This window comes from Ixodes scapularis, unplaced genomic scaffold (genome assembly GCF_016920785.2).
Source record: "Ixodes scapularis isolate PalLabHiFi unplaced genomic scaffold, ASM1692078v2 PGA_scaffold1__304_contigs__length_218370807, whole genome shotgun sequence".
NCBI classification, from domain to species: Eukaryota; Metazoa; Arthropoda; class Arachnida; order Ixodida; family Ixodidae; genus Ixodes; species Ixodes scapularis.
Window position 1 is genome coordinate 82,490,242 of NW_024609846.1, and position 11,213 is coordinate 82,501,454.

At 45.7% G+C, this 11,213-nt stretch overlaps 1 pseudogene; it reads left to right on the top strand.

Moving 5' to 3' along the window:
- The first annotated feature begins 10,065 nt into the window (after positions 1–10,065).
- Positions 10,066–10,875, top strand: LOC115331542 (annotated as a pseudogene).
- The last annotated feature ends 338 nt before the right edge of the window (positions 10,876–11,213 follow it).

Consider the following 11,213-nt stretch of genomic DNA (forward strand, 5'->3'; position numbering starts at 1 on the left):
GGCCAACTGGTAATAGGCCCGTTCGTCACAGCGGAACATTCGTCATAGGGTAATTTGTCACTAGGAAAGTTTGTCACTGTGCGAACCGTATATTTTCGAATTTGAACAACTTATATTCCCTTGACTTTGCATGCAATAAAGATAAGTACGTTATATTTAATTTTTACTGAAGAGAGGGAACTTCCAAACTAGTCATCGTTGTACTTAGAAAACAACAGGTTTATTGAGAGAAATAAACACAAACTAAAAACCGATATCCCGAGCTGCCGCCCTCAAGGTTTCAAGACAATAGCGACCATCGCAGCTGCTCGCAATGATCTGAAGATGCCGGCTGCAATCGGCGTGCCTCTTGAACACCATCGATGATGTCGTGCCGCCTTCTGCTTGAGTCAGCTTCATCTCTGTCAAGGACTGCTCTCTCTTGATGCAGCCCAGGAACACCCAGATCTTGGGGAACTGCAGCCCACGCTGCTCTGGCATAAGAAAAAAAAAAAGAACAGACACACACACTCGTGGAGAAAGCTCTTCGAGTGGGCACCGTACTGAAATTTTGAGCCACAAATGGAAAAATGAGCTACAGAAAACTTCCAAGCTCTCAGAGGATTAGGTTAGTTCTCACCTGCAGTCCCCGGTGCCACGCTTCGATGCTGTTGTTCGTCCTTGGCATTTCTGCTAGTGTTGATTCTCTGACTGACCAAACCAGAGGAGGGAAGGTTGCCGACGACAAGCCGTTTCGACGGGTCTCCCGATATACACGTGCTCGAAGTAGTCCGCCAGGAGTGAGGCATCGGTCCACAAGAAATAAAGTAACCAATTAGCTTAACTGGAGAAAAAAAAAGACATATAAATATAATGCCGTATACCAGAACAGCAAACTCTTCATCTTAATTATAGCGACTCTGGTGACCACTGGAGCACACATTCGTGTACACCGACTGGGATAAGTGAAAAAAGCATCCCTGTACCCGCCGGGAATCGTGGCTTGTATCGCGTTGATGGCCGCTACCTCAAGGCGGTTGGCCCCCATGTGACTCAGCACGACGTCGAAAAACCTTAAAAAGAGCGAGCATATTTGGAAGTGTTTGAACACATATTCAATAATAGGGCCACCGAGCGTTTCGTTTTATACGTTTATCAGAGCCCTTGAATGCTTACCTTCTGTAGGCAGCTTCAGATTTGTTGGGCAGCAAGCCGTAAACCATTGGCACTACCACGCCATTGGCTGTGGCATCCTTTTACCAACTGTACACGGAGCGTGTACAGTTGGTAAAACTGTTCCGAGGTGACTTTAAAGGTCCCTCCGCGAACCACGTAGTCGCCTGAGCCAGACAGTTCAAGTGGAGCTCGGTAGCAAAGACCAGGATTCTTTCGCTGTCGCAGACCACAGCCAAAGAAATCTCCTTTGGCTGCCGTCTGTATGCAGGTAAAACAGGCATTATTATCATAATATGTCGCCCATTGTGATTTTGCGCTGCAATACCCTTTACCTTAAAGGGATACTTCAACGAAATTTGAAATATTCCCGCCGTGTTCAAAAATAGGTTGAATATGATCCACAATATCCGTAAATGACAATTGCACGTTTGTAGTGTGATCCTGGTGGCTGTATTTTTCGTTATAAACGGCCCACTCTGGCAAGCGCTCGGAGAAGGCCCAGCTTAGAGCGCGTGACATCCAACGCAATCGTGACGCAGGTCGTCTCGGGACGAGCAAAGCTACGGCGAGGCTGACGTCGAGAGGATGGCCTAGTCGTTTTCAGCCACCGAAGCGGCTGCTTTTGTACGAATTTTGAGTGACGGGTTAATCTTCTATAATCTTGTAGGGGGACAATAGCGACTTCTGCGACACACAAAACAGATTCTCGGGAAGAGGGGAGTTCCTCCTTCCCCCCTTCTCTCGTCGTGGCCGGAGACGAGACAACCTCCGTCACTAGCTGTCGAGGTTCCTAGACGAGCATTACAAACGAGGCGTTAGCGACATCCACCAGGTGCTCTTGGCTAATCGTTTAATTCGTTTTAAAATTCCTTTTCGAGACTTTTTAAACAAGATATTGGTATGTTCCATGTGATACTGCTCTTTTGAACACATATAGACCGAAAAATGAGCGCCGAAATTTCGTTGTAGTATCCCTTTAAGCTCTGCGGGCATTCGTATGTCGGCTCTGCGAGATGGTACGCTGAACTCGAAATTCGCCGCTGCCTTTGCTTGCGGATTGTGCGCCGAAGTGTTGACGGTGCGGGAACCTGCGATACAGTGTCGTGACTGACACAGGCAGTCGCATCCAGAAATATTTGGTACGGTGCTAGGCGCCATTTTACGGGAATAAGGACATTAGTGAACTTGTTTTGGGGGTATAAGAGCAGGAACAGATTTTCCTACATACCAGCCTTTTCCTTCATCTCATGACGAACCCGAAGCACGTTTATCTCAGTGGGGTCAAATGAATGCGTATGGTCTCTGGAATAAGATATTTCACGAGTCTTGGCGTGATCGGTGACAATATTAGTCTTACAAACTCCTCTTCGCCGGCAGGCCCAATACAGCGTAGTTTCGTTAACCTTAATGCAAGTGTACACGAATGTCCTTCGTGAAGAAGCATATCGCCACCTCTCTTAATAGTAACTACCTCCATTTAGAAATTGAGAGAGAGATGCAAAGCAAAAGAGATCGGTCTTTCATAAGCCAGGAGAAACCGGCATGTAAGCCCTAAAGCGGGGCACAAAAAAAGAAAGAAAAAAGAATAGGGTTTAATGGGCTTTTCTCAGTGTGATCTTTATGTTCTCGAAGTTATTCTGTTAGTAAGGTTACCCAGATAACACAACATGAAGGCAAAAGGCCTCACGTCGCCTTATCTTGGGGTCATTGGGACATGCTTTTGTTCCTGTTCGTACAGTGGTCAACTTCACTGACCTTGTACGGATGTGGTTGGGTGGCCCCCTTTCGTAACAAAATAGAAATAAAACGTTTAACAATTTTTGGGTCATTGTGTGACGAACTGCCAGCGTGACGAATCATCCTATGACGAATGTTCCGATGTGACGAACGGGCCTGTTACCAGTTGCCCTATGACGAATCGACATGTGACGAATGGGCCGTATCCCTCGAGGAAGGCATCTACTAAAACTTCCTAATGCTAGAATGACAGAACCACACAGCGATGCACATTAATATCTTTAACGTTTGATAGATTCTTAAAATAGTCGGTAGTGTAACACGCGACAACACAACGCTCGGAGTTGGTAATAACGTAATCTCGCAAGGGTATGCCGGCAGCGCTGCCGATTTTAGCCGTCTCAGTCTTGCCTCATTTGGCCACGATGGCGCTGATTACCAAACGATGGTGGTGCTCTCTGGGGCCCGGCCTGCATAAGCGCGCGCCTACGCGGGCCTTGTGGGCATCCCACGAAAATGGCGGCGGGGGGCGTGGCGCGGAAGGAGGGCGAGGAGGGCCGCCCTCGATGGAAAGGAAGAAAACACGACGACTGCGGGCCTGCGCGTCGGCTTCCTTTCTGTTGTAATGCTTTTTCCACTTTCTCGTTTTATGCGTATTTTAGCTCTGTACATGCGTCGTGCTGACTGGGCAGTGCGAACATCTCGTGCTCGCGCCCGATGTACTGTTGGAAGTAACAATGAAATCCGTTTTCAAGAACCAAACGTCCCAAATGTGTTTCTTTTTTTTTTTTCATCTGCTGGTCGGGGGGATTCGTTCCGGAATAGAAGAAGCCAACATAAGGACCGTCACTGGAGGAGTCCGGCTGTACACTTTCGACACGCTCTTGTCATCTGCTTTGAAGTGCATAGAGTAACAGAGTCCACACACTCGGTTCCTCTTCGATGGGAATGTCAATGCCGTGATGGAGACCGAGGAACGAAACTCATCGCTATCTCAAGAAGTTCGGTGAGCGTCGGAGGAACACTAATTATTTCACCTTACTGCAAAATTCGGAATGTAATGCACGAGGGCCTTACAGTTGAAACGAAATCCCCGCGAAAGAACGGCCAGTGGAATTTTTGCAGCCGCTCACTCAGCGAAGTTCCATCGCACCACGGTAATGCAGGACGCCACCTGTGGCGTAGCCAGGGGGGAGGCATATAGGGCTTCAGTCCCCCCCCCCCCCCCCGCCGCCACTTTGAAATCCTGCATCTTGAGCTCCCCCCCCCCCCCCCCCCCCCCTCTTCGCACCCCAAGCCATGGGCATCAGCAACCTCAGCAAAAAGCAAATTAAAGATAAGACATGCAACTGAGCAAATAATAATGGAGGGAGAGGTACCCACTGATTGGAGACTAAGCAGAATGAGATTATTACATAAAGGCAAGGGAAATAAGTATAAAATAACATCATGCCGCCCAATAACAGTGACTGCAGTCCTGTACAGACTAGCGATGCAGGTAGTAAAAAGAAGAATCGAAGAATGTGCCGAAAACATTTTTGGTGAGCTACACAGCGGGTTCCGAAGAGATGGAAAGTTATATGATAACTTATTCATCATCGCTCAATGTATAGAGGTGGCTCGGATGACTAAAAACCCGTTATTGGTAGCATTTGTAGACATTAAAGGGCGTACGCCAATCCGAGTCAGGAAAAACTCTGCGTACAGCTGTGAAAGTAAGATTTAGAGTAAAATTTGATAACGCTTTTGCAACAGGTATACACAATGTTGTTATAACATAGGAAAAAGAAATCATGGAACCGGCGAAAAAAAAAAGGGGGGGGGGGGGACTCTGGCAGGGTCCCCCCCCCCCCCCCCCTTTCACCGATCTACTTTTTATAATATACCGCAGTAGAATAGAAAATAGATTAGGAGAGGGAACTTTAGGTTGTGATGTGTCATATATGGAGAGAGGGGGAAAAGTAAACCAATAAAATTATGTTAGAAATGTTCTACGCAGACGACAGTGCACTGTTAGCAGATGGCCGGGGTAGGTTACACGGTCTGATTAAGATCTTTGGAGAACACGTCAAAGTCTGATTTGTTTTGTAGCTCTTTCTTCCCACGAACGATAAAAGAATGGAAAAGCTTGCCAAGCGAGATTGTTTCCTTGCAATGTCTAGATTCGTTTGTTTTTTTCGCAACTCGAGCATTGTCTCTGAACAATATATTTGAGTGTAAATATATTATCAACGTATTTGTGTTTCTTTCCATGCATACTAAGGTTGTTTATTTTCTATGCATGTTTATATGCGTGTGCTAGTCTGTATATTACGTTGCGTACTTATGTGTCTTGATAACCTATGGTGTGTTAAAAATCTTTTTTTTTTATTTTTATTGTGACTCCCCCTACTGTAATGCCCTTCGGAGCGCTTTAGGAAATAAATAAATAAAAAGGAGACTCTCTGGGGCCTGAAATTCAGTAGCGACAAGTCTGAGATAATGGTTTATAACGATGAGAAGGGGCACCCGCTGAACATTCAAGATGCTTTAATAGAACACGTAAAGAAGCATAAATACCTAGGAGTATGGCTGAATGAAGGAAAACAATAGTTAGAAGAACCGGACGAAAATATTCTAAAGTGAGGAAAAAGGAATGCAGCACTTATTAAGCATAAGGCACAATGAAATTGCAATGCATATGAAGCTGTTAAGGGAATATGGAAATGAGTCATGGTGAAAGGGTTGCCTTTTGGCAATGCGATATTATGCATGAAACCTGAGGTCCAGTCTAGCTTAGAGACCCGGCAGTGGATCGTGGGCAGATTGACACTGGGGGCACATGGGAATACACCAAGTGAAGGAGTGCAGAAAGACCTGGTCTGGGCCTTTTTACGAGGCTAGAGAAGTAATCAGTAAGTTAAAATTCGAACGAAGACTGGACACAGTTGAGGATAGACGATGGACGAGAAATGTATATAAGTACCTATACATGAAAAGTTAGAACACTAAATGGACTAACCGAACCCAAAAACTAAAATTCAAATACCGACGGTCAAGTGCGGGGGAAGAGCAGACTACATATGTGAATAAGAAAGTAAAAGAAGCCGAGATAACGATGTGGGAGGAAAGAATGCAGGGGAAATATATAAGACGAAAACAGGAATTAAAAAGAAGGAACTTTGGTATGATAATTCACGGGGGAGCTCGTAGTTATTCGAGGCTAGAACAAGAGTATTGAGGACTAGAACTTATAGGACAAAGTATGAGGAAATAGATACGCGTTGTGCTGTTTGCCAAGGGGAAGACGAGACAATGGAACATGTAGTGTTGAGGTGCACAGCGATAGCTCCTGCCCTCTCAGAGGAGGCGATGGATTTAGCCGGAGCGCTGGGGTTTGCAGACGAGAATGGAAGAATGGATGATGCATGCATTTTAATAACAAAGAGGAGATTGGAAGAAAATCATCTAGGGGGAATTGAATGACGTACGACTAACTGACACAACTGGAGACAGGCGGGATAGAGGATAATTTGGACTCCCTCCCGCGTGGCTCCAGCCCAAAGTCTCCACCCTGTCTTCCAGTGGGCCCAGCAGTGTCGGGGTAACGCCGACTAGGTTTGACCAGAGCAAAGTTAGCGACTCCCTTGTCGGAGGAACGGGCGGGGGGTGAAGTTTTTAGTTTTTTTTACCCTATTTCCCAAAGACCGTCCTGATAATATCCCGCACCACCTAGTGATAGTTACGAAATGGCAGAGGGCAAGCGAACTGGGGAAGGAAAGAAATCATACATTTGGTTCTTAATTTTTAGGCTAGGTGGCGCAAGCTACCACCCGAAATAAATTCTACAGCCGTTTGCATCCAACCAATACCACCTAGAGAACAATGTCTGCGCGCAGAGCCGTATATCTAGAGAGTTTGGCCATTCGTTGGGAAGTATAGGAGACAAATGAGGAGGCACCATTGGCCGAAAGCAGGCCCTGGGCGTGTTCCAGAGCGTCTTCACAAATTCAAATGTGGCCAACCAGAAACCGGAAAAATTACTCTGGCGGTGGTCGCGAGAAATAAACTTCATAAATGCGTCGAAGTAACTCTTGTTGACAGAAAATATGATGCACGTAACGTTTCAATCATGGTCATCTAAAATAATGGTGAAAAAGTGTGACTAGCGAAACGATCGACATAATCCGTACGCCAAGCGCCGAGGGCCGGGAATCTGCTGTCCGAGCGGTCACACTCTTTCCGAGCAAAACAGAGTTCGAGCGGCGAATTCGTTTTTACATCTTTCTGCATGATCATGATCGAAACATCACGTGCATACTATTTTCAACCATAAAGGGGACCTACACTTCACTCTTAGGTGCTTATTAAAAACATATGCCAACATATAAATTTGACCAAAACAGTTTCTCGCTACCACCACTAGAGGATTCCTGTAGGCTTCTGGTTGGCCAAGGGAGCATGTCAAGCCCACTTTCTCCGTCTGGTGCACGCCTTGGCTCTGCCTGCGCCTCCCATTGACCAAACTCTCTGTATGCACGGCTGTGTGGTGGGTTAGCCCCATTGAGTGTGCTGCTTACCAAGCACCAGTGCACTGCAGAGAAGCAACACCCGCAGAAGCGAGCTCCGTCGGTGTTGCTTCCCCGCAGTGCACCGGTGCTCGGTAAGAAGTGCAATCATTGCGGCTAACCTGCCGCGATCAACACCTAGAAAAATATGAATATCGCAGTTCATTTCGAAGCAACTATCAAACACTGCATCCTTCAAAACTACTATTCAAAAATTTGAATATTCGCACAACAGTTATGGTAAAGCAGAGTATGGAAGGGACAGTTAAGGCACTGACAAGCATCGCATTTGTTGAAGCGAGCATCTTTGCAGCTGTTATTAGCATACAGTCGCCGACTGATTTTTCGGACTTCACAGGAACCGGAAAAATGTCTGAATAATAGAGAAGTAAAAAAAAAAATGAAAGACGTTTACAAATCTCTGTAAAGCGAAATTGGAGCACAACTCTTGAAGTATTCTGATTTTGCGATATACCGCGCTAAAGAATTTGAGAAATATATATATATGTACAAATATGGACCACTCTCATCTCTTCTGCGTCCTCCTCCTCCTCCATACCCTCCCCTCCTCCTTCGTACCGTTCCCTCTTTCTCTGGTTACGACGACAACGATAACAATGTGCACAACACGGGAACGAGCACCTAAGAGCTGCGCTCTAAAAGCCAACAATAGTGCCTTGCTTCAGGTTACACCTCCATTTGCATACAGTTACTTTCTATGGGCTTGAGAATCGCTGCCTTCTTTTCTAGTGTTACGGTCGAGTACTTTCCGCGCTTTTCAGCGACACTTTGTAGCAGTGGAAGAACAGATGGGGCCATGACATTCAAGCCAGCGCAGTCCGAAGACATGATTCACCGAGACGAGATGAGGGGCGCAAGTCCATGACAGCAGAATGGGAAATGAACAAAGCGAAATGGTAACAATGATAATGATAATAGCATAGCACAGCGTCACCTAGCGATAGGCCTTAGCAGTAAGCTCTGCCAAACCAAGCCAATACACGTGCAGCCAACATTGAATCTAAAATGGCGGCTTCTCGGTGGTGCTTCACGCTGATCGCTTGCAATGCTTTTGTCTGAAAAATATAACTTTCTGACTTTAAGTTGTCCGAAACATAAGTCATGAATATCCACTATTTCTATCGGGTAGGTTACCGTTCCTCCTTTAGGTCCGAAATATTGAACAAGTCCGAATTATTGGCGTCCGAAAAGTCGGTCGGCGACTGCACTCCACTTTATTTGGAAAGATGCAACGATACTTGCTGCCATTTCTGACGACTTTCTCAAGTGGGACTGCTCTGTCTTGTCTCGACCACGTGACAAAAAAGACAATAAATATTGGCTTTCTTTGCTTCACCCCGACTTCAGAAACTTGGTTTATCTAAACTGAGCAAAACTCGGGTCTCATTATTGGATAGACTCGACTAGCTCACTCTGAATAAATGCGTTAAGATACAGACCATGCAGGGGATAATATTGCCGCATTAAGGGAGAGAAAGCTTCTCCATACTTCCCGGAGATTACCATAATTTTTATTCTTGCCCGAAATGTCAGACACTTGAACACTCTAGGTCGAGATACTGAGTCTGAGTGTTTCCTCCTCTAAACGTCATCACTGGTAGATCCCCTCAGCGCCCTCTAGGTAGACCGGATGAGCACCATCGTCTGCGACATCGTCTGCTTCAGCGCCGGCTTCAGTGGTTTGTGTAGCAGATAATGAAACAGATGCTCACGCTGAGTGTCTGTAGTGATAACAAACGATGAAGTTAGACGTTCACGTGGAGCGTCAAATGCATGAGTGAAAATACCTTACTGATGTGCGAAGGGTTGCAAAGCCTTTACTGGACGCTGGACGCTGGCACTCGAGACCAGTTTAAAAGCGCTGTTCATACTCAATGCAGCCAACGCCACAAGCGCAAGAGCTTGAGGTCGCGGTTTTGATGCGTTCTTCCGCAGAACGAGTGCGCACCCTAGAAATGCACGTCTCAAAGCCAAGTGCGCGTGCCAGCTCGCGCTCCTGGTTGAGGGAGTGTTCGCAAGCACGCAGGCACTCGCACATAGTAGCAGCGACGGAAGGCACGCAACAACTTGGCCTATATAACTGCGGTCTATCTGTTTCGCAGACTTATCGACTATCATGATCGTCGCATCATCACGCTTGGAAAGAAGCAAGATGTGGTGGTTTACCTACCATTGGTCATTCGTGGAACCCTTGACGGACGTACAACCTGTTTAAAAAGACGGCACCTGGGGTTTCGTCGGCACTCGCGCACAGCAGCGGCGGCAGAAGGCAGGCAACAAGTTGGTCTAACTGCGGCCTATCTGTTTCACAGGTTGGTGGCTTTATGTCTCTTTTCTTAAAAACACAGTTTCCTTCCGCAACTGCCGCTGCTGCGCCACAGCGTTTTTTTTTTCGTTTTTTTTTCTTGGAAATGAGGGAGTGTTTGTATTGTCATGAGTCTGTGCCTGAGGATGGACGTTTATGACATGTATTGCATGCAAGTACCCTTACCACCCAGTCAAGTTCTCTGGCATAACCACCTCTAGCTTTCGCAACAAGGGCGGCTCTTTTAAGGACACTTGGAAGTGTGTGACATGTGAAACAGCAGAAAGTCGAGGTACCCTAATGCCTAGTGAACTGCAGTATTCCAGGATTGAATGCGAACTGAAAGAACTAAATGAAAATATTTCTATTCTTCTTCCACTTGTGGCGAAGCTGAATGCTCTCCCAGACCTTGTTGAAAAATTGAATGGGGCCAAGGTCTTCCTGCTAAATACGACACAACACTGTCTAAACTGAATGAGTAGAGTAGCGACGTTTCTGCTTTAAAAAGGAGAGTTGAGTACTTGTAGTTGGATTTATCAACGGGCGCTGCAGCGAGCGCTGAGCAAATGAAACTTCAGCTTAATGAGCTGGAGCAGTGTAATCGCCGTCTGAACATTAAGGTTCACGGTATGGCACAGGGGAAGCATGAAAATCTCTTAGACCGGATGAACATCTTGGCTTGTAGCCTTGGTCTCCCTGAACTAGCAAACTCTGACCTTAATGCCCTTTATCGCCTTCCATCACACCTGGTAAAGAACCTGTCTTGATTGTTCAGTTCGTATCCAACTCCTTAAAGGAAAAGTGGATCGAGAGTCGCTCTCGCCTCAAAACTTAAAAACAAACTGCAAAATTTGTTCTTTTTTTTTTTTCTTTTCTTTTTTTTACCATTTAACTACCACGAATAAGCAATTGCTCTAGATCGAACGGCAGAAGTGTGAAGAAAGGTACTACCGTCTTGTTTGGTAAAAGAACGGACATATTTTTGTAAGGAAAAGTGAGGGCGAAAGGGTCATTCGGATCTGTGAAGAGGACGATCTCGAAAAGATATAAGGACAATCGTGGAATGGTGAAAAAGTGATTACAGCTCTGAATAGAAGCTTCAACGTGTAACCCTCGCTATCATGATGCTAGTTCTTTTCGTCTTATTGCCTCTAATTTGCTTTTCTTTTATCATCTAAACGTTGGCAGTTTAAGAAAGAAGGAGGATGAGGTCAAGATTTTCTTATCTTCTTTAAACCATGAATTCGATGTATTGGCCTTTAGTGAGACATAGTTCTCTTGTATTAGTGATATGGTACAATTTGAAAGCTACAGGTGTGAAGCTGTATACAGAACATCTAGAAGAGGAGGTGGTGTTGCCCTTTACATAAAGAACAATTTCGTTCACGAAGTTATAGCTGATTTCACATGTATCAATCCAAGTTTTCAATTGATTTTTGTTAAAACGA